Source organism: Haplochromis burtoni, unplaced genomic scaffold, assembly GCF_018398535.1.
Source record: "Haplochromis burtoni strain Fernald_Lab_line unplaced genomic scaffold, NCSU_Asbu1 Contig_5, whole genome shotgun sequence".
NCBI classification, from domain to species: Eukaryota; Metazoa; Chordata; class Actinopteri; order Cichliformes; family Cichlidae; genus Haplochromis; species Haplochromis burtoni.
Genome location: NW_024582366.1, coordinates 2189098 through 2216676, shown reverse-complemented (window position 1 = coordinate 2216676; position 27579 = coordinate 2189098). Strand labels below are relative to the sequence as shown.

At 41.5% G+C, this 27579-nt stretch overlaps 1 protein-coding gene across 43 annotated transcripts in view; it reads left to right on the top strand.

Moving 5' to 3' along the window:
- The first annotated feature begins 8829 nt into the window (after nt 1-8829).
- Nucleotides 8830-27579, top strand: part of adgrl2a (adhesion G protein-coupled receptor L2a) — a 93266-nt gene continuing 74516 nt past the window's right edge. For 9 of the 43 annotated variants that reach the window (XM_005923379.3, XM_042222474.1, XM_042222444.1 and 6 more), the window contains exon 1: nt 8835-10042. The gene's annotated coding sequence lies outside the window, so the exon portion shown is untranslated. The other 34 variants (XM_042222384.1, XM_005923378.3, XM_005923377.3 and 31 more) reach the window with 12 other exon arrangements.

The following is a 27579-nucleotide window of genomic DNA, read 5'->3' as shown; positions in this document are numbered from 1 at the left end:
AGTCTGGCAAGGGATGTTAGGATGTTGCCATAGCTATGGAGATGAAATCCACAAGTAGTTGTTTAATTAAATCCCGTCCCTTTTGTAGATTTGACAGTGAATAGTGTGACAACAATAGGGGCATAATATTAAAAGTCTATCATTAGACACTTCTTGTGGAGCCATGCAAGTAAATTCATTTCACTTCCACAATGAAGTGATTTGACTGAGACTGCTGGAAACAAGCGTTTTAGGAATAAATTATTCACACAGATGTGGCTCATAACAGGATTGCAAAATGGCCTTACATGACCATAAACCCTTCCCACTGTCTTTTATTCCTCCCATTCACTTCAGCAGAGTTTTACTTATGTTACAAGGCTAATGGCGTCGAATGGTCGAGTTTATCCTTGAGGAGGAAAAAGAGCGGCTGTCAGCTCGCTGCATATGCATAGAGAGTGGAACGCCTCGTTCTTAAGGGCGACAGAAACAAGGCTGTATTAAGACTGGGAGCAAAGACAATGCTGAAGAGCCTGGAGTTACACACCCTTAACCCCAGGAATAACACAGCACGGAGCTGTCATTTGAGTCAGGTATCATTATCGCAGCAGGTCTGCGTTCTTAGTGGAGGCTGACAGCTTTATGATTTGATTCACTAGTGCTGTGAAGTAATTAAAAAGGAGGGTTGCATTAGAAAGTCTTGAATATAAAAAGTCGACACCTGAAATGGCGTTATTCATGTCTCCATTCAGGAAATCTATATGGAGCACGTCAATAATCAGTCTGCATTTGCTGAAAAATAGCAAATATATTACACAAACAGCATGCCAACCAGCACACATAATTACCTTTTAAAGATGTTTTAATTAACATTACCCATTGCCTATCACACCCCCGTCATCGGAGAGAACTGAATTCCTGTCATGTGTTCTCCATACATACTGAGACAGATAACTCACAGAAAAGTCTGTGTGTGTTTGACCCTGGATGTGACCCTTAGGGGCAAAAAAACTTGTCGAAAAGCAGCTGGACCAAATTCCTGATAACCTTTCTACCCCTGTGGTTCCACTGGGGATGCACTCGTTCCTGTGCCTTCCACTCATCTCCTGGACATGCAAAGTGAATGACATGATATTAAAGCACTTCCTCATCAAGATTGAAAGCCGTACATTCCTTTTTTGCCTGCAAGCAGTCAATTATTTGACAAGTACACATAATGAACAATGCAAGACTAGTCGGAATTTAATCAAAAGGCAGAGACAGGGGCCCAGTGCAGATGGGAAATGATTAACACAGTTAATCAAATATCCCAGCGTTAGGTTAAACATGGCAAGCCTATCCCATCGTCTGAAATATGAATGGGATCCATTGCACATTTCCATTTTTCCATTTCCTCTTGCCTGTGGAACATTTATTGCATTTATTATGCTGACCCCTATTTATTCTGCTTCTTTCGTGAGAAGTATTTATGTTAGTCCTGACATCACTGACTAATTTCTCCTCTTTGGCGAACTCTAATGCAGACAAATTCGAGGTGGCTTAAAAGGAAGCGGTATGAAGTAGCATCTTTCTGAAGGTTACTTCTGTGAGGTTTGCTATTGAGAACAGTTGTGGAAAAAACACACCCACACAGAGTTTGTAACACAGGCTCACAAGAGAAAATTCAATGCATGAGGCAGGTCAAAGCACAATAGGTAAGAGGCTGTGCAGATGCTGAGACCTTTAGCTTCTCCTTTTGCATCAGACAGACAGAAACTCAGAATTTTGAAATGAAAAAATGGGGTTAATTTTATCTCATGTGCCACAGAGCTTAACTTTCACTATCCTTTATATTAGCATCCCACACTGACATGTTACATTGATATTGATATATTAACATTTTATAGGCATATAATAATTTGATAGATGACACACACAAACAAACAAGAGCAGTCTTGACCAACTACAACTGTAATCAGCCATTAGTGGATCTGTGATGATAATGATGATGTGTTCTTGTTTGCCAGTGCAGGAAAAAACCCAACATTTCCATGCAGACTGTCATTTCCCAACAGTCTCGTGTGCTGTAATGGAACCTTTATTTTTAAAATCTTTGAAATATCTCTTTATTTGTGCAAACACACAGAAAGTCTGGAACAACTGCTATTGTTCTTTTCCCACTTTACCATGCAGCAATAATTTACCATGATTACAAAGTATCTCTTGAGAAATTGGGACAGAACAATTTAGTTCATTGTCCTCAGAAATTAGAGTTGCCTTTCCTCGTCTTTTCCCCCCCATTGGATTCATTGGTTCTTCAGTGTGCCAGGATGAACACACCACTAATCAAGCAAACTATTTGATCGGCTTGGAAAGATTTCATTCGGACTAATTTGGCTTAATAAACAGTTCGAATGGCTGCGACCGGTGCCGTTCCAGACCTATTAGGGACGTGTATTAAAGGATACGATTTTGTTACATTTACATACGACCTTGCGCATTTGCACACAGCATGTGTTTCTTGAAGCGTGCGACTGGGAGCCCACCTTTAAAAAGTAATCAGCCCTCAAGAGCAATTTGTTTAGTCATATGTGCAAGTTTTGACAAATTGAAAAACCTTCGACACTGGTTGTTGACTTAGTAATAAGTTTAAGCATCTGAGGCAATAGGCAGCATAAATTTGGCCATCTTTTTATGCCTTGGTGAGCAGCCTCTGTATTTAGAACAGTAATGTTTTATGGAAATAAGCTATATGTATTTAAAACTTATAATTGTGTTCCTTTATAGTGGCACAAAGTAGTTACTTTTAAATTAGCTGAATTAATAAGAACGCAAAATTGAAGGGAGGAATGTCTGTCCACAATGATGAATGCTTAAGTAAGATTTTGCTTCAATTAAAATTTCAGGCAATTATTCTGAAAGATTATTGACCTCTAAAGGGACTGGTGAGGTCACTTATTTTCCTCTGTCTTTGTAGGGTAGTATTCATCTTAATTAGAGAGAACAATTGCGGGCGTTTCCTGCTCATGCTAGAGGGTATTAACGCCAACAGATTATCCTCTGCACAGTTCACTAATAAAGTTGATTTCTATTATTGTCTGTCCAGGTAAATGGAGATTTTGAAGCATTGTCTCCTCTCACACTGACCTGTCCCTCTTCATCAGGACTTTTTAGACTTTGTGGTCCTCTCAGCAGCCACAGGAAGATCATCGTTGTGTCTGTATGTGGATCACGGTGCAGCTGTTTAGCCAGTGGTAACAGAACCCAGACTAAGCGAAGTAGCTCCTGGAAATGTGTGAAAATGAACAACTCTTATTTATTTAGTGCTAAACTTTCTTCCAGATTGGTTTGTTTTTTGTATTGTTCAAAACACATTTGGAGTCTCTATCGCTGTGTGAAAATTTCGCATATATTCAAAAACTTTACAGGAAACAATTGAAGAATAGCTGGGCTACCATGCAAAAAGTACTGCAGCCTTCCCTGAAAACTTCTAAGGTGAAAAAAAGAAATGTTTTAAATGATAATAATGAAAGTTGATGAATTGTGATTGTGAAAACAGAAATTGGGCATAGCAAAAAACAAACGTTAGCTTCGAAGGCTTTGCAATCACAATTAAATGGATTTTTCATTCAGCCGAGTCCTTTCTTTTCTTTTTTTTAAGGTTCGCAGCTCAAACCCTGCAACTTTTGTTTAAAAAATATGTCCACATTTACAGAATGCAGAGTACCATGCAGCAAAGTGAAGCAAATTGGAACTGCTGGCCTCTGCTGAACTATATTACTGGTGACCATATATCATTTTTTATAGGTCACAAGTGAAGCACATCTGTTTCCACTTGGCTAGGATTCCATATAAAACATTTGAATAGAGATTGTTCACCTATATCTGTTGCTCCCATGTGCTTGTTTAAACCAGCGTGTCTCTCATATATCAAACCTCAAAAAGAGCAAAAGGGTTATTTTGTATCAAAAAGTGTATTTTTTTTAGACGGTCTGATAGCAGGACAGAGTTTAAGGGGTGCTACGATTCCTTAATGTTTACTCCGTGACACAGTTTGCTTTAAAATGATTTGTTTATGTAACGTGGTCTTTTAAAAGTCAACTCATGTGACAGTTGTGCAAGCCAGACCCCAACATGCTTGCATGAGAATTTTCTTTTTCCCTTTGTCAAAATTTGATCTCAAAGCCCCTCATGTGTTTGACTTCTTTTTAGACTTCTTTTTAATTGCTTCCTGTCTGCTGGGTCAATTATAAGTCTCTTTAAGGGGGAGCTGGGGGAGGGAGGCAACTTCAGCAGCATTTCTTTCTTTTTTTTGAACACACAAAGTAATTAAATAACTGAAATTTGAGCAAAATGGTGAGATCATTCATGGGGACTTGATAAGTTTCTCCTAGGTGTGCCAGCTCTCAGCACAAACATGTTGACTTCTATTAAGAGATTTCTCAAGCTGCCTTTCTTGGGTTTGTTTAATGAAAAGAAAAAAAATAGTCGCAAAAGACAAACAAAACTGTATTGATTTAAAACAACAGTCATACTCTTTTATTAATTATTGACTCGGGCGCGGTTGCACGGTGGTGTAAATACCCCACTGATAATGTACTTAACACAAAATATGAGCCTTGAGAAAAACACTCAAAAGCTGTCAGCAGGCAAATTAAAAAGGCATAAAACAAGCTTTCATTAACGTATGGTAATCCATTCATTTTTAATTAACCCAAACCACAAAGTAAAAACAAAATAAAGCCGAGTGTCGCACGGCACGTTCTAGTTTGAGGAACATCACGGTGAGTAATATTATTGCCCTGTTTAAAACTTCATGGCACCTGCTGAGGTCACATTAGCAATCTTAAAAGGTGAGTTTGACCCTCATAAAAAAAGTCATGCTGAATCCATACATGCAAGGATCAAATTTCAGTGGAGAGCTTTAAGCTCTTTGAAAATTAACCATTTCAAAGAGACACATTATCATTTGTCACACTAGTAGAAGGTCTGTTAATGAAGGCTGCTGCATTATATTCAAAGGATGCTTGTGCGTTCTGGTTGACTTTATTCCTGTTTTCATTCCCAGGAGTCTTTTCCATTCTGTGACAATTTAAAAATCTGCCTTTGAAAAGGTCGAATATTGCAACATTCAAACGCACACTTTTTAAAAGCTGCTAAACAATCTAACTTCAGTTTTTTGAGAATCCCTCTTCGTCCCACTTCTGCTCTCAGTTCAAGCAGACGTAGGGAGACACCTCAAGGTGCTGCAGAAGTGAGGTCAAAACTCCAAGCTACACGGTTGCCCGTGGCTACATAAATATTAACCAAGGCTCCACTGTGGAGGGAGGCCTTCTTTGATTACGAGTCTACTCCAAGAGTTTGATATCCAGTGAGACCACTGAAGCCAGCTTTACAAAATTGATGAGAGAATACAGAGTCAGGAGGAGTTTCACTTGATTTGGAACAGATTCATGCAAACGAATCGGGGTAAGAAACATCACTAGTTCACATTTCACGTATCCAAAATTTCACTTTGAACTTCTCATCTGTAGTGGTTGGAAGAGATGTGAGAAAAAGGATATTGGAAGGAAACCTCTTTTGGTTTTGCTAAAGCTGATTCTTTTATCCGCACTCTAACGATTTGGGTAAAAGCAAACGAGCAAGTCTAAATGATGCTGTAATTACAGAAGGAAGTTAATTGGAACTTGTTTTTGTCACCTCAACATCCCGGTGTCTTCACACAAAGCTGTGATAGAGACTTCTGATGTAATGCACTCACAGTTAGTGCGTGTTAGTGTTTATCAATTCGTGCTTGATGTGCAGTTAAAAAGAAGAGAAATCAAATCAAGTCAAATTTTGCTTTGACCACCCACTGCCTTTAACACATGCTCCCTTTCCTGTAGGCACACACTGACACACTTGGCAGGTAGGCTGTTCTGAGCGTCTTGGAGAACTCGCTTTAGTTCTTCTGTGGATTAAGGCTGCCTCAGCGTCTTTTGTCTCTTCGTGTAATCCCAGACTAACTCCATGATGTTGACATCAGGACTCTGTCGCAAGACCTCTAATTATTCTTGTCACTTAACGACTGCGGCTGTATGCTTGGGGTCATTGTCGTGCCGCAGAATGAATTTGGAACAGATCAGAGACGTCTTTGATGATCCTACATGATTGAATAAAAATGTAAACATCCAAAATGCTTAAAAGTGTTTTGCACAGGACTGTAAATCAGGGTCCGTCCCAAGTAAATCTAATAAAATGAGATAAAAAGAACACCGAAAACATAAATGATCAAGGGTAGACGTGCTCGGGAGCATGTAGCTTGGCCAAGTCTTTGTCCATCATCATTAAAGGACACGGATTTGTTGGAATCAGCAGCGGTCTTGTGACTGGTCATGTGTGCCTGAGGTGCCAATCATGTGCAGATATTTTGGGAAAGAACCAATAAGCTTTGTTAAGTGAAAACTGAAGGTTACGAAGCGATCGAGGAACCACATGGGAAACGGGATGACATGTTTGCTCTCAACATGGATAACCTAGGTCTGCCTGAAGTGTCTGACGTCATTTTCACTGAAGCGAAAACCTCACAGTTGTACTAGCGGTGCGTCCTCTTTTTTTTATCAGTGAACAAAAAGTAATAAACCACAATTTATCAAAATATCCCGATTACTTACATTTGTTCCATCATTCTAAATATAATAGTGATACATATGTACCATGAGATACATTGTAACAGATAAAAACTGAAACTATTCAGTCCTTATATACAATATAGCAGTATTTATATGTAGATAGTTCTATCATTGTTGATTAACAGTGTTAAGAATCTTAACAAAATGGCTAAAGAATGCTAATTTTCCATAAGATGCAAGCTCATTGATCTGGTGTTCCAAAGCAGGGAATTTTTGAGATTACTATTTAATTATACATTTTCCCCTACGGAACCTACAAGCTGGATAAGCTCCTCATGATGAGTCATTTTAACTGAACCGACATCACCCGGTGTTCAAACTTCAAGATCAAAGTTAACACGACTGTTGGAGATTTCAAACAATCTTGTGATCGTTGCAGTAAGCGTGTTGGAGAGCTTCAGAACATGTCAGAGTCCTGGGAGACTTTCTACATCTCTGTCAACCAAGTCACTAAGCGTGACTGGACAGTAAGGAGAAAAACTGCATCCTGTACTGAATTTGTCTGTTTTTGGTGCATATCAACAAAACCTGAATTTTTCCTCGTGGAAATGATTCCAGCTCTGATCCTTGCTTCTTCTTTGTTTTGGAGAGGTTATTAATAAAGCTGTTGTTTATGAAAAGATTCCCATGTGGAAGTCAGTCGGTGTCAAACAAATAGATTTCCATTAGGGATTTCTCAGGTATAAGTGTCCCAGCGACCGACTTAACCTGTTGCCTTATTTGATCGGGGAATACTTTAAATGCTTACATTTTGTGCTGTTATTTAGTATATAATTCAATATTAATATCTTCCCTAATCCCACTTTACATTCAGCAAAAGGACTAAAAATATGAGGATTGACATTACGAGTTGCCCTGTTTTCAAACCCAGGAGGGAATGAAATTCCTGCCACGTGCCAAAGGGACTCCAAAGGTTTTTCCATTATCTCAGAAAGTTTATTCCTCCAGGCCAGGAAAAGAACCGGTAGTTACTTATTTACTATGCTGCAAACGCACATTAACATTTTCAGTTTTGGTTGATTAACAGTATATACTTGATATTTGAAAAGGCTTTGATAATTATGATGTTGTTTTTCACCTCGGCGTGTCTGGGTTGAGTAAGAGCCAGCAGGTATCATGCGCCATTTGGTGAGTGATTACGTGCAATAGTCTGCTACCTTTGCAGGATATGATTACATCACAGTTATTCATTAACAATTGCACATGAACAATTTATGCGCTGGTCAAGAAACTGACTGGGGATCATACGCCAGCAAGACTGTCATTAACAAACAAACAGAAAAATCCTATCTTTGCCTGTTTGTAATCTATAGTGCTGTGCATTTTACAATTCAGTGAACTGAGTACATTCATAATAATAATAATACAAGTCTAATGCCCTCTGTTGACAATCCGAGGAAACATATTCAAATGACTCCAAATGCAAAATGGCAGTTTAAGCTGTTGCAGCCAGAGAGACCACATGTGTTTTTAGTCCCAGCTTATGAATAAACATCTCTCCCAGATATGGATGCCTGTCACTGGATGACCTTTTATTACATCTGTTTTCTCTTTTTTTGTCCCTTGCAAAAACGGCCTGTATTATTATGTAAAATTATGCTTATGAAAACATAAGTCTGCCCCTCTCCTGCGTTCACCTTCACCTGGCAAGCATGACTCAACTTCACATTTCCCCATAGTGGGTGAAAGACAGCGGGCTTTTTTTATATTGAAGCCAGGTGTGTGCCTGCGCTCTACCTGATGTTTAACGGCATTCCTTAACCAGATTACAGCACGCTCCAAGTATTAGCAAGACTCAAATATAAACATAAAACAGCTGTGTTTATTTTTAGATATTGTGAGGCCAAAAAGTGGCCCTAATAAAAAACGCCAAATAACAGCTGTGCCGATAATTAGATTTTCAAACTTTCATAAATATATATATTTGTTTGTTTTAATAGGAAAAAAACATATATCAGAGCTCAGCTTCATTCCAGAAAGAAATGCTGTGCACGATGAAGTATAATAATCTGCATTTTACCCACAGTGGAGTATAATGTAGAAAACCAATATAACATACTGCATGCAGTAAGGAGTGCCAGGGTCAAAGTCCCAGAAGCCTGAAAAGAAATCCATTGACTGCTGAATGGTGTCATGAATCATGTAAAGGAAAAGAGGAGCGATGAAAAAAAAGAAGGGGGGAAAAATACATTCACGACTCTGAAGAGGTTCTTGATTTGAAAAACTGCTTGGCTCCGCACACGCTTGGCTCTACACACCAGCGGCAGCTTGACCACTGCTGCATGGGCCAGAGTGCTGTCCAAATGGGGCTGGTTTGAGCGAGGGAGAAAAAGGTCTGTGTGCACGTCCGTGTTCTTTTGATGCTTGGTAGTATTACAGTAGAATGACTCCACTGTCATTGGTTGAATAGGCCGGACTGCCTACTGTGACAGAATATGGGCCTCTCATACCCAAAAGGAAGGCAGTGTCGCTTCTTTAAGCAGAAAAAAAGTGGGGCCAAAAATGAAGGCGCTGCACTCGTAATAAAGCTTTACTTTCTGTATGATGCAGTGGAATAGCCCCTCTGTAGGAAAATAAGCTGAGCACAGTCCTGCCGGGCATGATGATAAGTTGATGAGGACAGTCTGTGATGCGTCTAGACTCCGAGCCGTGGTGGATCTAGAATCCATGTCAGGTTTTAGTGTAGACCTGCGCTCAGACAGCTCCTGCAGTCGGCAGCCTGGTATCAACTGCACTGGCGCTGTTCACTGGAAGCCCGCTCAGCGCTGCTTCCTCCAAGTGTCTCAACACTGTGAGCGGGATCTTTTCCAGAGGCTAGCCGCTGAAACTTGCCCAGTCCCCACACAGTATCATTCAGGGGAGCCAGGAGAGCAGCACCGGCGGCGGCTACAGTAGCGGAGAGAGATCTTCGTCTTCTCCCCTCCACCAGACACTGAAAAGCCCCACTCTTGTCTGTCCCTCTCAGTCACTCAAGTCCTTGTTTTTTTGGTCCCCGAGCTTCGCTTCTCTTTGACTCTTGTTGTTACCGCTGCTGCTGCTGCTGCGTCGGGGAGTGAGGGCGCACGCACAGGGAGAGCCGAGACTGTATGAGCCGCTCAGAGGTGTGCATGAGGTGGCTGATGAGTTAGGACTGAGCTCAGAGCAACACCTTGCGTGCCATGGAAGTGTGCGCTCGGTGCAGGGGAATGTACGGGCAGAAAGGGAGACCTGCCGCTTGAAAGCCAGCCTCTGTCCCAGACAAGGCGAGCATGCCTGAGACCTGCAGACTCACTCTCTTCGCTGCAGAGGAGTTCACATCAGACTGCCTTTCCACAATCTGACATTTTTTAAACGAATCTTTTTTATACAGCTCACAGTTTCCTACTCACTGTCTTCAATCAAGCCCCGCGTGGCTACACTGCTTTTCGAGAAAGGTAAGAGTAGATTTTATTTTACCCCCCTCCTTCTGCGCATTAATACCATCAAAACTTATGAAACATCCAAACTGCAAACTAAAGTATAGTAACTTTTACCTTCTGCCTCGGTCACTTCTGAACCTCGCGTTTCGAAACTTGTTTAGAAAGCGACAGACGGCGAGTCAGATTTGACGTTGTGTCTGAGTCAGTTTTAGGAAATTCGCATTATAATAGAGGCACCATAAGTTTAACGAGACTAAAATAATAATAATGATGAATTAAAAAAACAGAGCAACACAGTCTGCAGTGGAGTACCGACGGGTGCCGTGGTTAATTGAAAAGTGCTTAATCAAAACATAAGCAGATGTGGATTGATTTGTTCGGCTGCCGAGTCTGAACGTCTGAATTGAAACAAATTTAAAGTGCGTGTGTGTGTGTGTTTGTGAACGTGTGTGTGTGGTAGGGGGCAGCGCAATTTCTATGAACCAGAACACGCAAAGCGTCATTTAATTGGGATTTATGCCTCCAAAGTTGAGGTGGAGTTTTGCTGGTGGTATTGGCCACTGAGGGTTTTTTAAATCCACTGATGGGTCTTGTTGCTTTGAATGGGGATTTACGCTGGAAGCTGTGACCTGAGAAGTGTTGTCTGCCTGTTTCTGGAGAGCATTCACGGGCTAATCCATTATAATTGGGGTTAGGCTATTTGTCCCAAAAAAAACGAAAGAAAGAAAGAAACAGACAGAAAATAATTCGAGCCTCAACTAGAGATGTAATAATTAGTTTTGCCTCAGAGCTAGCCTGTGAGGCAGTTGGCTCCGAGGGTGGAAGGTGACGTTGGAATGAAATGGTAAAATAAAAAGACGAGAGCATAAAAAATAGGAACTGATTTGGCTTGCTTACACTTAACTCAAACCCAGTGGGCGCAGAGTGGCAGTAAAAATTAGATCCTTTTACTGCGCATTTATTATTTAGGCCCACCGATTCCGAACGTGTCTTGTCAACCATGTGTTAAAGAGGAGGCGGGAGACGCGCACATGCGGTGCGGTGCGTGCCTCTCCTTTTGCTGGAGAAACACACAGCGGTCACCGCTGATGCATGGCTGCCTGGAGCGGAGCAGCAATCTTCAGTGATCGATCAGAGGATTGGGTTAAATTTAGCTCCAGCAGACTTCACATGCCCACAGTTTTTTTTTCTTCATCTTCTTCTCTTTTGGGGGGTTCAGGACTAACCTTAAGAAGGCGAGAGACAGACCTTCGAATTCCTGCCTGGATTACTGTCCATAGATGTCCCTCATGTCTGTCTTTAATATATCTGCACAACACATTCTCACGTATACCTACTTGTCCATAGCGGGTTATAGAGTTAAAGAGGATTTTTTCCCCCCTTTTGCCTCATATATTCTTAGATAATTTTTCAAATGAGAAACAAAATAAACCTAATTGCAAAGTTATTGTTCATCTTCTCATCTTCTCCACAAATCCATACTCTCAATAAAAAAGTGTTGAAATTTAAGGAATTTATAAGAAGCATGGCTGCTGCTCCCTGAATACTTTTTTTTTTTTTTAGTATTGTGATGATGATTCCATTGCCTTGTACTTGTATTAAAAAAAGGTAAAATTAGGCTAATGTGAGTGCAAATTCCAGCTGTTTGGAAGGAACATATTAGCATATCAAAGTGGTCCTTGCACAATTGAAGGAGTCATATATTCTGCCACTGGTTTTGGCTGATCCTGAAAGGCTTCAGAACGAGTGTGTGAGCTAGTAAAACTCAAGTTTCTTTCTCCATTCTTCTTGTGCACACGTCCCTCTGACATCTTGCATATAACATACGTGCCATGGCATCCTCACAGTGAGTCAGTTATAGTAAACAATGGGGGATGAAAATGACACGAAATTCAAAATGTATAAATGCTGGCGATGTTTGATTCTTGGTTAAAGTAGTAATAAAATTGTGTGATTTCGTGTGGGAGTCTGAAAAGAAATACAGGTCTATCTACACTCAGTGGAAATAATGTAATCTACCTGTGAATGCGTCCTAAAGAAGGAGACTGTCTTCTCAGATGTCGTTGCTTGATATCTTAAGCCCGGCTATTATGAGTAGTTTACCAGTATGAGAGCACCTTTTTCAGTCTGTAGCCTCGTTTGAATGGAAGTGCGTCCGGTTTCAAAGAACTGAAGCTGCTCTTGATGTGCCAGAGCCCCACATTGCCTCTATTCGCTTGCATGTTCGTCTCCACTGGTGGATCAATAGAGCCCGGCACACTCCTGTATGGGTCTGAGGGAGACATATCACTCCTTAGTAAACTTTGGTATACCACGCTGTCATAGAACGCAAGGCTCTCGAGCGAGTGTGAAAGGGCGAGTGGGTGTGAACACATCCAAATTTGCCACATTATGGACTCTAGCTCCATTTTCTGCTGGGATGGTCCCCTCCTCAGAACAGCAGCTGAGCTTTTTGGATATTTGACGTGTGGATTAAACAGAAATGACGCAGCCTTCATTGCCTGTCCAGATTTTTTTGTTTTTTTCTAATATCCCAACAAGCCAGACTTGTTCCACTCTGGTTTCATTAAGGTAATTTGTTATCGATTTTATTCACTGTGAGCTTGCACATGCTGACCGGTGGTGGCATTTGCTCACTTTGCTTTGTGTCTCTCTGTCATGAGTGTGGATGTGAGCCTGCGATTGGCGAGCCACTACGACTGATTTAAAGGTTGCTTTGTGGCTGCATGGATAGCTTGTGCCAGCCTCGCACTGTCAGGATGTGTGAGCCCATCTTTGCTGTCCTTCCTGCGCATCAGAGTCTTTGTTAGCTAAGGAACAATGACCAATTTAAAAGTGTAGTTGTTGTTGCAAATGATGTGCTAGCTGCTCCACAGCATAATCCACCCCCCAAATAATAAAAGAAATGATGGAGGCTTCGAGTGTGTCAGCAGAAGAGGATTGCAGGGAGTTAGATTTACATCCCATTGCTTATTTGGCGTGTGAATTGTGGGTTTGTGTTTTCAGATGCAATCTTTTCTTTTGCCTTAACCACCTACATGGAGTCATACTGTGCGGATAACTGCTTGCCATTAAAGGGAATAAACAAGGCTGTAAAAGAAAGCTATGGCAAATTTGATGTAATGTGCAGGGCTTTGGTGGGCCAGTGTACCTCCCCTTTCATGACTGATTTTATTTTACGATTGGCAATCAGTAAAACGCTAGTGCGCTAGTGTGTTCCCCTCCCTGCCATTTTGTGAAACATTTGTTTCCACTTGCCAAAGGCCTCTGGTGCAGCGGGGGGATTCGGTGCCCCTGAAATGGCAGGTGAAACTTTCTGCTTGCCTAAATAATTTCCTAGCAGAACATTACTCTGGGAGTGGAAAGTAGGGCTCCATTCAAAGTCTGATGACAAGAAACAGCATGAGCGTTAGCCGATAGATGTCACGATGGTTTGTCTGCACTGGCTAAGTGGCAGTCTCCCTTAGCTTATCTGGCATCTCTTTTTATGAAAGGTATTTGGAGATAAGGCTGTGCAAAGTGCGAAACTGGGTCATAAAATCTCCTTTTTTGTGTGTCCTCTGGTCACAAGATGACTGGGCGTAGCACGCCGTTCTGTTTGCCATTCATTCTACAATGTGTTCAAAACACTGCTCGTATTAGCAACGTGTGTTTAGGTCACTCAGAGAAGTGAAAGAAAATTCTGCCAAGAGATCACTGGGTGGAAATTTGATCAACAAATTGTGATTTTTTTTAAAAAAAACAACAACATTTTTATATTAATCTCTAGAGGTATAAAAAACGAGATTGCAAATAAATTATGTTTTTTTTTTATTATTTAAAAATATTATTTCTTAATTTTCAGACCTGACATTGTGGTTATTTTTGATGCTTTTATATATAAGTTGTTACATTTATTCCTATTGTAATTTGAAGAAGGTTGAAACACACACACACACACACACACACACACACACACACACACACACACACACACACACACACAGTCTCATTTTTGTGCTATGTGAACAGGACTTGTCCTTATCTGTGCACAGCTGCAACACTATTTGGGAAAATATTCAATTTCAGTGTGACAGAGGAGAACTTGGGAGGCAAGGCTCTAAGCAAACAGCAGTTATTGCGGCTCTGCCATAGCAGCGGAGAGCAAGGCCTGGCTGGGAGAGAGGGGGGATCTGCGGACGTCTGCCAGGGGAAGGAGTAATGTCTCGGCTGGATTATAGGCGAGCGAAGCACATCCACATTTAAAAGCCCCTTTTCCAACAAGACAGGGCTCTTATTTAGGGATGGTGTGGGTAAACACAGCAGAGCAATATATTTCCTCCATATAGGCTGCTGTCCTTGACAATTGTGACTCATTGCAAGTAAGAAAAGTTGCTTCTTTATTTTTTTTAACAATGGGATATGGATGTTCTCCAGTATATTCAAGCCGACATTCTTGCAGCGAACAAAAATGGTAAGTCGAGTTTGACATTTCAATATAATTTTACTCGTTTGAGTGGCAGCGCTTTTATTTGCGTTTGCTTCTGGGGCTGTATTTTAAATATACCAAATTATTTACGTACCTGTTTGTTGTTGACTGTTTAGCAGTCTAGTGAACCGGGACCCTCTTAAAGAAATCTGTAGGGAACAGAAACACTGAACTAAAACTAATACATATATATGTATATCTGAAAAAGCAGTAGTTGTTTCTCCAGTGGATGAAAAATGAGCGAAAAAGATGTGAGAATATTTGGTTTTAGAGTTCTTCTTAAGTGTTTGGATATTGATCTACTGGGAGATGATTCAGAAAACGATAAAAATTAAAAATTAAAAAAAAAAAAAAGAAAACGATACAGAGAAGCATTTTGGAATCCATCAAAAACACACAGCAGTGTTTCCAGTGTTAAAATACTCTAAAAAGTCAAAGTGACCTGCAGGTAGATCCACTCCCATAAACGGTGCACTTCCTTATTTGCAGCTAAAGTCCTGCCAAATACATGTTTTGTTCTGCTTTTTTTTACCGCCCCCATCGTTGCATATTTTATTCTATACGTTTATTTGTTTAGGCGGTGGTTTTCTTTCATGATATTTTATTTTACAGTATGTAGTTAGGGAGTGCAGAAGCTTTGTTCTTGTAACGTAGCTGCCAAGTCAGATGGAGTTGAGCGTCTGGTCTGGGAGTTTCAGAGGAATATCACAGGCATGGTAAGTTGCTAAAAACTAAGCTAATCAACAAAATAATTGTCTGTTCAATTGCTACCATGCCAGAGACATCAAACACAGCCGAGGTTGAAAAAACAATCAAATTATCTCTTAATGATTGCTCACGCTGACAGATGAGTGCTCGTGAGTCGGTTTTTGTTTGTAGGCGACATATGCGAGGAAGGAAATTCTGCGGTCTCTCTCGCGCTCATAAATTCTGTGTACATTTTAATAATCTACATAGATATCCATCATCACCTGTAATGAAAACAATTTTATCTTATTATGTGGTTTTTGGCAGTGAAACAGAGAACTGTATTAGTCTATTAATTTCCTGCAGTGAATCATGAATCCTGCTGCTTTTATCCTCGCAGCACCCTCCATGTGTGGTCCACAAAAATGTTTCTATTTCCTCTCCAAACTAAAGTTTGGCCCCTATGCCGGCTCTCCCCTCCTCCTCACCCCCCCTCCCCGCCACACACCCTCCCTCTCTTTCTCTGTCTTTCTCTCTCTGCGTAGATAATGTCTCTGCAAATGATTTAACCGCCCTCGTTGAGGCTCCTTCCAGTAATTGAACAAGCAGAGACTGGGTGCTTTACAGGAAAACAATAGTCATATTATCTCAGATCTCTACTACTCTCAGATTCAACAAAACACAAGGTTGGACTGGACTTTGTGGACTGCTTCACATCTGAATTGAAGAAAAGAATCAGGTTTGCTTTCTCTTGTCCAACGGGAGAAAAAAAAAATGAAAAGGGCCGCGGGAAAATGGGTGCCATTACTTTACTCAGTGCATGTGGGCTAAAGTGCAGCCTCAGGTAGCGCTGCTAATAATTAGTCACAAATATGCTTTGATAAATGGTGATAATGCTCATAGCATAAATCTCAAGGTGCCACTGGAATTATTATTGATATTTTTATTGTTATATTTATTATTATGCACATGGCTGAATATGAAAATGTGGCTGAAACCTCCACGTTTGAGCGTGATTGCTCCGGGTTGGTATTTGTTTTGCTTTTTGGCACAGCGAGGGGAGCTTTGATTGTGTTGCTGTGGAGCTGAATTGACCTTGTGTGTCAGAATGAGCTTTTTCTACGCCTTGTTTCATACGCAGCACTGTTAGGCTGAAATGGCCTTAGGAGGAGTTGTTCTTGACAGAGATGCATTGTTTCAGGCAGCCAATAAACCACTGCACTGAGTGGCTACATCTGTGAACCTCATCTTGACTACAGTGTGGGGCTAGCAACAACACGGCAACTGTCACGGCTGCACCTGCTGCTGTCTCAGTACAGAGCCTCCCTCTCTGTTACCCATAGAACCGCATCACTCTTTTCCCTGTGACAAGCCAGAGGCAATGGTCTCTGCGTAGGTCAACTGAGGAGAAGCTTCTTGGGAAAACATTTTGAAGGCAGAGGACAAAATGTCAGTCCTCCCCCCCAAAAAAGAGAGATGTTAAAATAAAGTTTCTGCCCCGAAGGCCGGGATTTGGTTCCGCTGGAGCTCGGCTATAAAATTCTGTAAGTCTATAAAACATAGAGGGGCTTGTTTAGTAAAACGTGCCCAACACTTGAGGGTCCACTTTTCAGCGCATTTGTCCAGCCACAGGAACGGTCTGGGATATGACAGCAAGCTGTCCCTCCATGATAATGTGAAGGATGAATGCAGATAAATGGAGCCGACTCTTCTGTACACACACGCCGCATGTTTGTGTATCGAGGCCATTCAGAAGATGATCTGATCAGCTACGAAGAGATTCAGGGGCATTAAAGGCTTTTAAATCTCATATGTACACATATTTGCCGCGCCGCTGTTAAAAGTCACAAAGCCGGGCTCTGGTGTGGAAATGCACGAGTAAAACTCAGGTTTGTGCGTTCACTTTACACGCTTCAGTGAGTACCTGAAAGAGAACGCAAGAAGCAAGAAAATATTTTGCAGAAAATGACTAGCGAATCGATTGTACATGATAACACAGCCATCATGCTGTCTCAGAAACAAGATTATTGGAGGGGAACAATGCCGAGAGAATTTTCAGCCAGGAGAAGTGATGCAACGTGTCCACTTTCCTGCCAAATTGAACTTAGGGGTGTGAAAAGCAATGCAAGGATGTGAGGAATGGGTCTGACGTGCATGCAGACAGTGTGGGATTAACACAGGGAAAGATTGAGCGACAGTGGCCGGTGACTTCTCTTTACAGCTTTGCTTGTACAGCTGTGCCAGGCCTGGCATTCACTGCTGCCTGTTGGATCCAACTCCTCCTCTACTGCCGTGGGGGTGAGGTAATGAACATCTTAAATACTGCAGAGAAGTTGCTCCTGAATGTGTGTGTGTGTCGATGGAGACGTCAAATTATTCATGTATTTATAATGAAATTTGGAGTGCTTAATATTGACACCTCACTGCGTCTCTGTACTGATTTGATCTTTTTGGCATTTGCACAGGAAAAAGACATATACAGGCTGCCCTAATAATTCATCGTGCCTCCTTCTAAATGAGGTGTGAGGCAGCTCTGCTGGTGTGAATTCTGTTATAAATCACACATACCCTGACTGCTTTATCCATTAGAGCCACCGGTTTGTCTAATTCAGTCCACAGCAAACCGGTTTAAGTAATTAAGATGAGTGTGAGAACTGCAGCTTATACTTCACATCTGTTATGTTGTGACTGAGCAGGACATGCAGAAGCAGAAGAAATGCTATTAGTTGCACAACTGCAATAAAACTGAGGATGCTCACCGTATAGATTCCTTGCAATAAGCGCAAACAATAACAGCATGTAATAAATATTTAAGGCTAAAATTTCATTACCGGCCAAATGTCCAGTATCTCCGTAGGTGGCAAAAATGTTCTTCTTTGTTGTGTTATAATGCATTTTTTTAAGCTGCTACATTTTTACATATATTATTTTTGATTATTTCAGAAATTAAAATTGAACGATATTTGGATTTCTCTTTGTAGTTAAAGAGTTTTATCGCTTTGCTTATTTCTTAAATAACTTTAAAAATTAACAATAATTTGAGGTGTGTAAAAAGCAGCCTCGAAATGCTCGAACATATTTATTGCTCGATAAACAAAAATCTTTAAAGGTGTAATTTTAGTTTGTTCAAGAAAAAAAAAATAGGTCAGGTTTTGTGTTTGGTGGATATTTCGTGTGTGTGTGTGTGTGTGTGTGTGTGTGTGTGTGTGTGTGTGTGTGGCATGAAAAGAGATAAATGAGGCCAAAAAATGCCATGACCTGCTAAGAAATAAACAGATAAGCCAAAGCAGGGAAAAAAGTAGTTTTATCTACTTTATAGCTGTGTTTTTGTACTGGGACCATTAAAGCGAACATGTGTTCACGTCCTTATAAATCACCCAGTGATAAAATGAAAGCAAGGTTAAATGATGACCAGACAGAAAGCTCTGAGCAAGCTCTACAAATTCTCAAGTACTGCATCTGTGCCCGGCAACACATGTTTCATTTTTAGCTTCAGCATCAGCAGCTGAACCAATGTGATGAGTGCTATTTTGTAGTAGTTGATGGAAATGGGGAAAAAAAGCTGTGTAAAGAGGACAGTCAAATGGGTGGGTGGGGGGGCAGAAACTGGTGCTTTTTTTTTTTTTTTTTTTTTGTCGTTGCAAAAAGTGGAGCCAGTGGCATTTCTGTCATTCATCAGCTCGAGCTGATTACTAGTGAGTCTGGAGTGAGCTGACAGGAAGCGGCTCCTGCAGCCATTACCATCAGCCCGGCCCGGGGGTAGGCAAGAAGCTTCAACTCCAAGGAGGCAGAGACGTGTCTAAAGAATGGAAAAGTTTCTCTGTGCTCCCTGAAAACATCTCTCTGGGTATCAGGGTGAGGTAGTAAATTTTGCCTAAATGTTTAGCTTGTTTTTATTTATGTTTTAAAGGTCTACCTAAGACGAACATTTGCTCTGTAAACGGTGGTGTTGAAATGTGGGTTCCAGACACCAAAGCTGAGCCTTAACAATCAGCGAGAGATGGTGAATGTTGCAGACGCTGCAACGCCTACTCGTTTTACAGTTTACTGCAAGGGCCAAAAAATAGAAACGAAAAAAAGGGATCTTTTATTCTCTCACCTGAAAAGGCTCGAGGCTCCCGTGGAAGCAGCGTGGAAAAAGCAGGACTGTGCAAGCATTACTTGGAGACGTTTTCTGAAAGTCACTGCCCATAAGACTTTCTCAGGTGCATGCTTGATATTTAAATGATAAGTGAATTCAGACACAATTCATACAACTGGAGCAGCAGCAGGCTCAAAAAATGCCAAATGTTGCTGCAGATGTTTTGGTGTGAAAAAAACCCAGGAGGATGACATGTTAAATGTATTGATTTTATTCTGTAGTTGCCTTTCATAACATTAAGTCCTCCATATACCCATTTGTTTTCAGTGTTAAACAACATATACGAGTTACCCACAGTCAGTATTAGGTTGCACCTTCCAGTCTTTTCAAGCTTCCTGGATTTTCATGTTTTTGCAAAGAGCGATATTTAAAGAAAACACACAAAGCAAAAGGTTGCAAGTAGCATCTCTTATATTTAATGTGGAAATTCCAGAAAGTTTGCATGCTACACATTCGGCTGCATTTTAATTAATTTCATAAATACGTAACTGTTTCCTCTTTTGTAAATTCACCTCTTTCTCACCTCTCTCTCACATCCTTGGTATCCATGAAGATGAAATGCTGTTGCTAACAGGAACGGGTTCATCTTAGCTAGCCGCTTTAGTCGCATAAATCCTAACATTTCATCTGCGCGGCTCGCTTCATTATGTTTCTCCGAATAGTGCGTCTTGTTAAAAAAAATAAAATAAAAAAAACAGCGTCCATATTGGCGCTTGTTGTTCTTCAGAGGATAGTTTTCCTCCCCAGCAAGAGTCCTTGTCAAAGTGTTTTGCTCCTCTGCCACTGTGGGGACTTTGTGTTCTCACTCACTTCATATTCATAGTGAGTCTCATTCTTCTGTCATTATTCTGTATAACTTAGAACTGTAGCAATTACACTTCAATGGATTACCTATGCAGACATGCAGAGATTAAAATCTTGGCTTCCTGCTACCTCAAACCGCGGTGGTTCAAAGCTACAACCTGCCCTGCAATCCGCTATCGTTTAGCAGAGCACAAAATTGGTCAACCTCTCATAGTTTGTTTGGGAATTTGAATCCCTTTGGTATTCAAAACAGGAGGACCTTATGACAGGGAGATAATTTCACAGTGAATGTTTTATCGCAGTCTGCTTGACAGTCTCCTGTATTTGTCTGCTCTCTCTCTCCTTGTGTCTTTGGATTCCCTGACTTTGGTCCAGTTATTCGAAGGAGAAAAAAAACAACAACAAAAGAAAGCCCTGTTTATCCCCCCCCCTTTTTTTTTTGTTATCACAAAGGAACAAACACATATTAAACATACACAAGGTGCAGAAGCAGTGATTGCTGTATCTGCTGTCCTACTGTGGGTGGCAGGGGACGATAACATAAGCCACCGATTCATTTACATATTTTTTCTTTATTCATGTCAAGCCCAAATCATGGTCAGTTGGGAAATGAGGAACATTGGTGAAAAGAGATGTTTTCGCCCATAATGAAGATTTTTTTTATCCTCCTGTGGCCTGCCACGTGTTTAGATTCAGGCAAAGTGCAACAGCAGCAGCGCCGCTCTTACGTCAACTGCACGCAAGTTTTCTTTAATCATCCAAACTGCAGTTGAAACTTTTCCACCTATTTCAAAAAAATCGAATCTCTCTCTCAGTCTCAAAGAAGGCTGATCCATTGTACAGTGAGCAGGCGGGAGCGAGAACCTATAACACCTTAGTTATTAAAATTGGGGGAGATGGAACGAGCCAATCTTGGCTTGTTTGCATCACAATCCCCCTCGCGCTGCTGATGTTATGCAAATGAGGACGGTAGAGAAAGCTCAGCCCCAAAACTGTCCTCTCCTTTTCACAGCTGAAGGTGGGGAGAGGGCAAGGAGTAGTGACACTGGAACGGCACGAGGAAATCTAATGAAGCAGCCTCCCCAAAAATTCAAAGCAACCCAAATTACTCGCTTATGTCGTGCTGCTGTGTATAAATGCCATATTAGATGCTTTTTTTCTTTAAAAAAAACAAACTATGTAGTCTCACCCCTTTTTCACTCTTTTAATGAAAATATGTTTCATGTAATTGTGCAGCAGAGTGTGTAAAACATTCATTTGTGAGCGGCAGCAAAATGCCTTTTAGACATTTTCTGTATCTTTAAAAAAAGGCCAATATACATTCATCAGTTTAAAAAGCACCGTTACCTGTCACGGCAGTACTGAGTGAAGATTTAGGGCTGACAAGTGATTGCATTCAGGAAAGACTACACCCACTTCTTTTGTCTAAGCTTCCTGACGAGACACAGCGCTATACCTTGTTTAGCTTGACATACGCCGCTCCCCCTGTCTGACAAAGGCATTCATGCCATCTTTTAGATTGGAAATAGATTCGGCAGTAGTGGGATAGAAATGCGCTCGGATGAAGTATGCTACTGTACATCCACTGCTGAAATCATTGGTACAGTATTGCTTCTCTTCCTGTTTAGCTGATGACTGAGATGATGCAGTGGCCCTTTTGGCTTTGGCTTTGTCCTTCCCCTGAGCCACAGAAAGGTTAAAAGCATTAATTAGACATTAAGCATAGTGCCTCTAATCTGAAAGAATTAACATTCTTCAAAAATATATACATTTCCACAGTAACACAATAACTAGTTTTACAGGATTTGATGCAATTTTTGCCTCTGATGCATCAACAAATACAGAGAAATTGTATTAGGGGCACTGCAGTGAGCTGAGTCTAGGTAAAAGCTTCTATTAAGACACTGTTAAACATAAAAGCCACAAAGGAGAAGATGATGCAGACTGTCCGGAATGTAAATTCAGCGTATGCCAAGTATTTACTTAATGACATATCTGTCAGTTGAGGTGCATTGAAAACATTCCTTCGTTTTTCAGTTTCTCTGCTTCTCGTCGCCTAGACGGAAAAAAGTCGCAAATAAGTGTCTTATTTTCACGCTCACGCTGCTCCATTGAAAACGCGTCTCACAAGTCGTCGTCTCCGTTACTTTCTTCGTGTTTTGTGTTGCTGCCCACTGCCTTAAAAATTAATCATCCTGCTTAATAACGCCTCACGATCACAGTGCATTATTGATGGTGAGTCCTTAATAGAAGGATGAAGCGAAGGTTTTACCCATTCAGCTGCTCCGTTTGGAGGGGGGCAGAGGATCACAAAAGCTGCTTACTGGTGCATATCCGTGTAAATACGGCGCATTATTGTCATAGACTAAAAACCAGGCCTTGTGCTTCCAAAAGGTCTTGGTCCCTCTTTTGCAAACAGCCATCTTGTTTTAGATGAGAGGTGACTCATACGTAGAAAAAAAGGTTGTGTGTAGCGGACGTTAACCCAACTTTTATGCTGTCCTGATGTGCTCTCGGGGCGTCAACCCTGCAAAGTATCTATGCGCACACACTAATTGGATCAGGTTTCTCAACAGGGGACTATATACTACATATTGCATGCATTCTCTGTATTTCAAGGTGAATCACACCTTGTCAAGGACTTATTGGACTTGATTGGCAGGTACTATCACCATGAGATGCCCATATAATGGCAGGGCTCACTTACCTGACCTGCCTATTTATCTTGCTGTATTAATGTCAGCCTATTAATTCCTAAGCGGAGGAACATTTGGCAAAGACACCGTTTAACAGCCCTGGCTGAATCATTCTTATCTCTGCAGACCTGAAAGGAATAGTTTTGTGCTATCAGCAAGTGGAAATGACATTTTGAAATTTCATTCGAGATAATCCACTTCACTTCCCAGTAAAACATCAAAATTAGAACAAAAAAAATGTATGGGACCCGTATTAAAACTTTGTTACCGTGGCAAATCACCTGCCTATAATCCATGTGGACAGACAGGTGTAGGTATCTTTCAGCGCTAATAGGATTTTTCTTGCATTGCTAAAGTGATTATGAGGCTATGGATTTAATATATATTCAAGCAGAGGGGGCGATAACACCAAGTGCCTAGAAATGCAGAGGAAAAGTGCCACGTTGAAACATATCGTATGTTGACATTCTTAAATCAGGAAATCTTTCCTGATAAACGCGGCGCTTCTCGACATGTAAAACTACGGCAGACCAGAAATACTTTTTTGTTTTGTTTTTCATATTGTCAAGTAAAACATCGAAGGAGGGAAATGAAAATAAAACAATGCTGTCTTTTCTTTCTCTTAGACAATCCATTTATTTTTGAATGTATTGAAGTGCTGGAGTGTTTCAGGGCTTAGCTCATGATTGCTTTATTTAGTAGCCATATGTCCTAACCAGTGGGGAGTACCCTAATCGATTAATTGAGTGGCTCATAAAAATGATGAATGGTGCAAACACTAAGAGCAGTGAGCATGACAAGTACCACGCTTATGTCACACTCTGCTCCTCTTGCATGCTACTGCCTTTTCCGTGCAGTGTGGCTTGCATCAGAGCCGGCTAATGATTCGTTTAATCCAAATGTTGTGATCAACAAATTCAAAAAACAGTTGGTTTTATGTGCTCTCAGATGATGAAATGCACAAGATAATACATGAAAGTTTCAAGTAAGCTAGCCTCCCACAGACAGTGTGACTAAAAGTCCTAGCAGTCCTAATCAAGACATCTCCAGCTATGTTACTATGCAGAGTAATAATAAAATAAAAATAATCTTCCATGCAATTTTTCTCCGCCCTTATCCTTTGCGCTCCCTGCTCCATTAACCATCTCTGCTGCTGAGGAGTCCTGTCGCGCAGCATGCGTGTTTGACCCGGTATTTCACTGGCTCGGCTCGTGTCAGGGTCGGGTCTCGTGTTCGTGGCACCAGCAGTCGCACGGCGTTTGGTCGGGTGTCACTCGGCTCCTCTGGTCCTGTTCTGCTCTCAATCATTCCCTCAGCAGAGAGGTCAGCCTTGATTCCTTCCTGGCCTATATCCGACTCAGTGGGGGCTCCAGACTCATCTGCTCACCAGCCCAATCTCTACGCTTGCAAAATGTACATTTCAGCAGTGTCAAAGCAGGGACACAGTCACTTTTGAGAAGACATTTCTTCCACATTTGAGACTTGAGTATTTTCTGACTGAGCCCCATGTTTCAGGTTTTTTGGAGAAACAGATAACAGGGTTCTTATAGTGCGTATGAATTAATGTATGAGGATAGTTTTGGGAAAGCCCAATAGAAACCAAATGTGTTTCCCTGCATTCAACATGTGGTGGTCTGTTGATTCTGATTTCCATTTCAGTGAATATCTGGCCCTGCGTTTCCCTTCTTTTGCATCCCTGTGATGTTCGGTGACAATTAACATCCCAACTCTTTCTCGAGGTTTGTTGAAAGCTCAGGGGCTAATTCAAGGGTCAAGCAAGACTTGCAAGCTGTCAGTCTCTCATTGTAACTCGTGTCCCACTCCCCCACTCAGGTTCTTTATTCCGGCTCCCCCTCCATTCTCCCAGACCTCGTTTTGTAGAATGGCCCAACTCTTCTTCTATTCTCCTGTGGCCCTCTAACAGCTAGAGAGGGACAACCAGGAGCTTTGTCTAAAAAGCCCAGCATTCTTTCACATCTGCCTCTTGTTTTCAGACCCCCACTGCATTTAAATTTCAAACTGTCCTTTTCAATCAATCCTCTCTCCCTCCCTTCTAATAACCCCCTTCCTCCCAGTCACTAAGCCCTTTTATTTCTTTTTTTCCTAAGAGGACCAACTGCTCCTGCAATTCCTAATTTTGTCACACAGTTGTTGATTATAAAGCATTCTGTTGTATTGCCCGTATATCAAGCACACATATGTTTAAAGCCTCTGGGCTCACGCCCCTGTGGCTTTTACATTTTTCAGAGTACTTAAACATCTGTCTGCAGTGGCTTCACGTTTAGCCCAAGCACTGCGATGCTTGTTGACATTTTAGCAATCTGTGCTTAAAAATCACAGAAGACCGCTACGGTCGTGCATTTCGTGAAGTCGAAGGACCCGCGTCGACAGCGGCGCTCGTCATCTGTGCATCTCTGCGTATCGAGTCCAAACTTCCAGCACGACGCAGCGGCGGCGTTATAGAGATGCTCAAACCTGCTCTGAGATCACACCAGAGTCGAGGGCTATTTGAGAAAATGGTCAAAATGAAATCACCGGCAGTTTCCGTTACAAGGCGAAGAGAGGGAAAAGAAACCCCCAGCTGAGAGGGGAGACCTCAGCCTGTTTAATGAGGAGAACGGCAGTCTGCAGTCTTCCTGCAGCCTGCGCCTTTGGTGTCTCAGCATGTTAAGCACTCACAGCATGATACAAAATATATTAAAGTATAGGACTGTTATCGTCGATTTACAGAACATCCGTCCCCGTGTACCGCGGATCTACAGTCGTCCTTTTTTTCTTTTCCTTTTGTGGCAGGGGGTCTACGCTGCCTTCAAGGCAAAGTGTTTAAAGGCATCCCGTCTTTGTCTTAGCATTCTGACACAGGGCGTGTGAGCGCGCTGCCTCCCTTTTTTTACACTAAGCAATGATGACAAGGAAGGAAGAATAAATCATATTGAGACCAGCCTGTTTACATACACAAACAGCCTCAGCCATGAAGAAGACACGCATCCACCGAAATGCATGTTTTAACCTATTTTGACCATAAAGTTTGGCATAAAGTGTCGACTCGAGCTATAACAGTTTAGTTAGACCTGATTTGGCTTAAACGATCACTCGATACGTTTGTTGGTGCATCAGCTAATAAAGCAACTGTAAAGGGGAAAAATGACTACTTCACCATGGGAAGCCAATAGACCGGTTATCGAAACGAACACGTTAAGTAGGTCACAGCGTCTTGTCAAGGATGTAAGCTGAGCAGGACTAGTGCACATACATCCAGTAGCTTCTGTTTCCCCAGTCTGGTGCGCACACAGAGTGAACCTGGTGCAAAGTGAGGCTACATTTGTTGACAATGGCATGTGATGACAAGAGCGGAAGCTAATTTTTAACAGATTTCGTTTTTTCCAGCTAACGCCTCCAGGGTTAGAGCCTGAATGAATGCCGCCTTCTCCATGTGCAGATATTCCTCTTGAACTATATTTTGCTGTTAAACGCTAAAACACAAGAGTAAATAACGAATGATCCTGTTAAGGAGCCTAATTTTGTTAAACTGTTCATTTCATCTGAGTGTTCATACTGTATTAGTTTTAAGGACAGATTAAAGTCATCCACCGCTCAACACACGTAGATGTCTTTTGGCAAAAGTGGACAAACCAGTAGCCGATGAGGCTAAGATGAAGCTAATATGGTCACTATCCACCAGCTTTATTGTTAGACGATCAGCTCAAGAGCTGATTACGCCGTACGTTTGGACCTTGACTTTACAGGCTGATTATGTGTCGCCACTCACCTGATAAATTGAATTGGTGCCATGTGGACTGAAGAAAAAAAAAGGGTCAGAGTTTTATTGGAATCCAACATGTTTGATCAACTTTCATTTGTTAAGCCTCATGACTGCATATTATTCCATTGAAACTAAATACCCGGTGGCTGTGTGTGTTCTGCTCCTGTTAACCTCTTTTAAATGGCTCTAAAATTAGAGGTCTCAGGTGAGGCACAATGTCATACTAGATGAGCTGATTATGGCAGGTTTAATTATAACTTTGTTGGCTAATGTGTGTGCTCTGCATGTTTTCTCGGTGATAAATTATTACACTGTCTGAGAACTCAGACAAAATAGATCAAAGACCTTTCGGGCCGCGGATATTCTCCAGTGTGGAGGAGGCAGCTGAAGACGGGTTTTGCAGCTCTGACTGTACATGACAAACAAAATTCCTCACGGTCTTTTCTTGTTAGCTGCAAGTATAACGGATAACATCCAGTCCTTTGAATCTTAACTAACAATTGCAGGCTGAAGACTCGGAAAGAAAAAAATGGAACTGTGTTTTTGAATGTGCTAAAAAAGAAAAAAACTGTTTCTAATGGGGTCCTATGAGCCTTGTTGCCAGAGTGATGCCATATCCCATGGTGAATGTGCTAATGGTCCATGGGAGTGAGAGGATTGAGCTTAGCCCAGCAGTGTAAACACACAGACAAAAGGGAGCCGTTAGTTCTGTGAAACGCATGCCTGGGCGCGCAGGTAGGCATTAGGTTTCACCCTACACAGCTTCAACGCTGTATCTGTGGCGGGGAGGAGGCCATTTGCTTTTGTAGCGAAAGAGAGCAAAACAAACATTCAGACTCGCACAACAGAGACAGGCATGGATGGGCTGGGGAGACAGGAATTTTGGTTTGGAGAGATGTAAGGGACTGGGGGGGGGGCTGGAGAGATAAGGTGGTTTGTGGTCAGTCACAACACAGAGAAGTGACCATTTGCTTGGTAGTGTTTGTTTGTTTG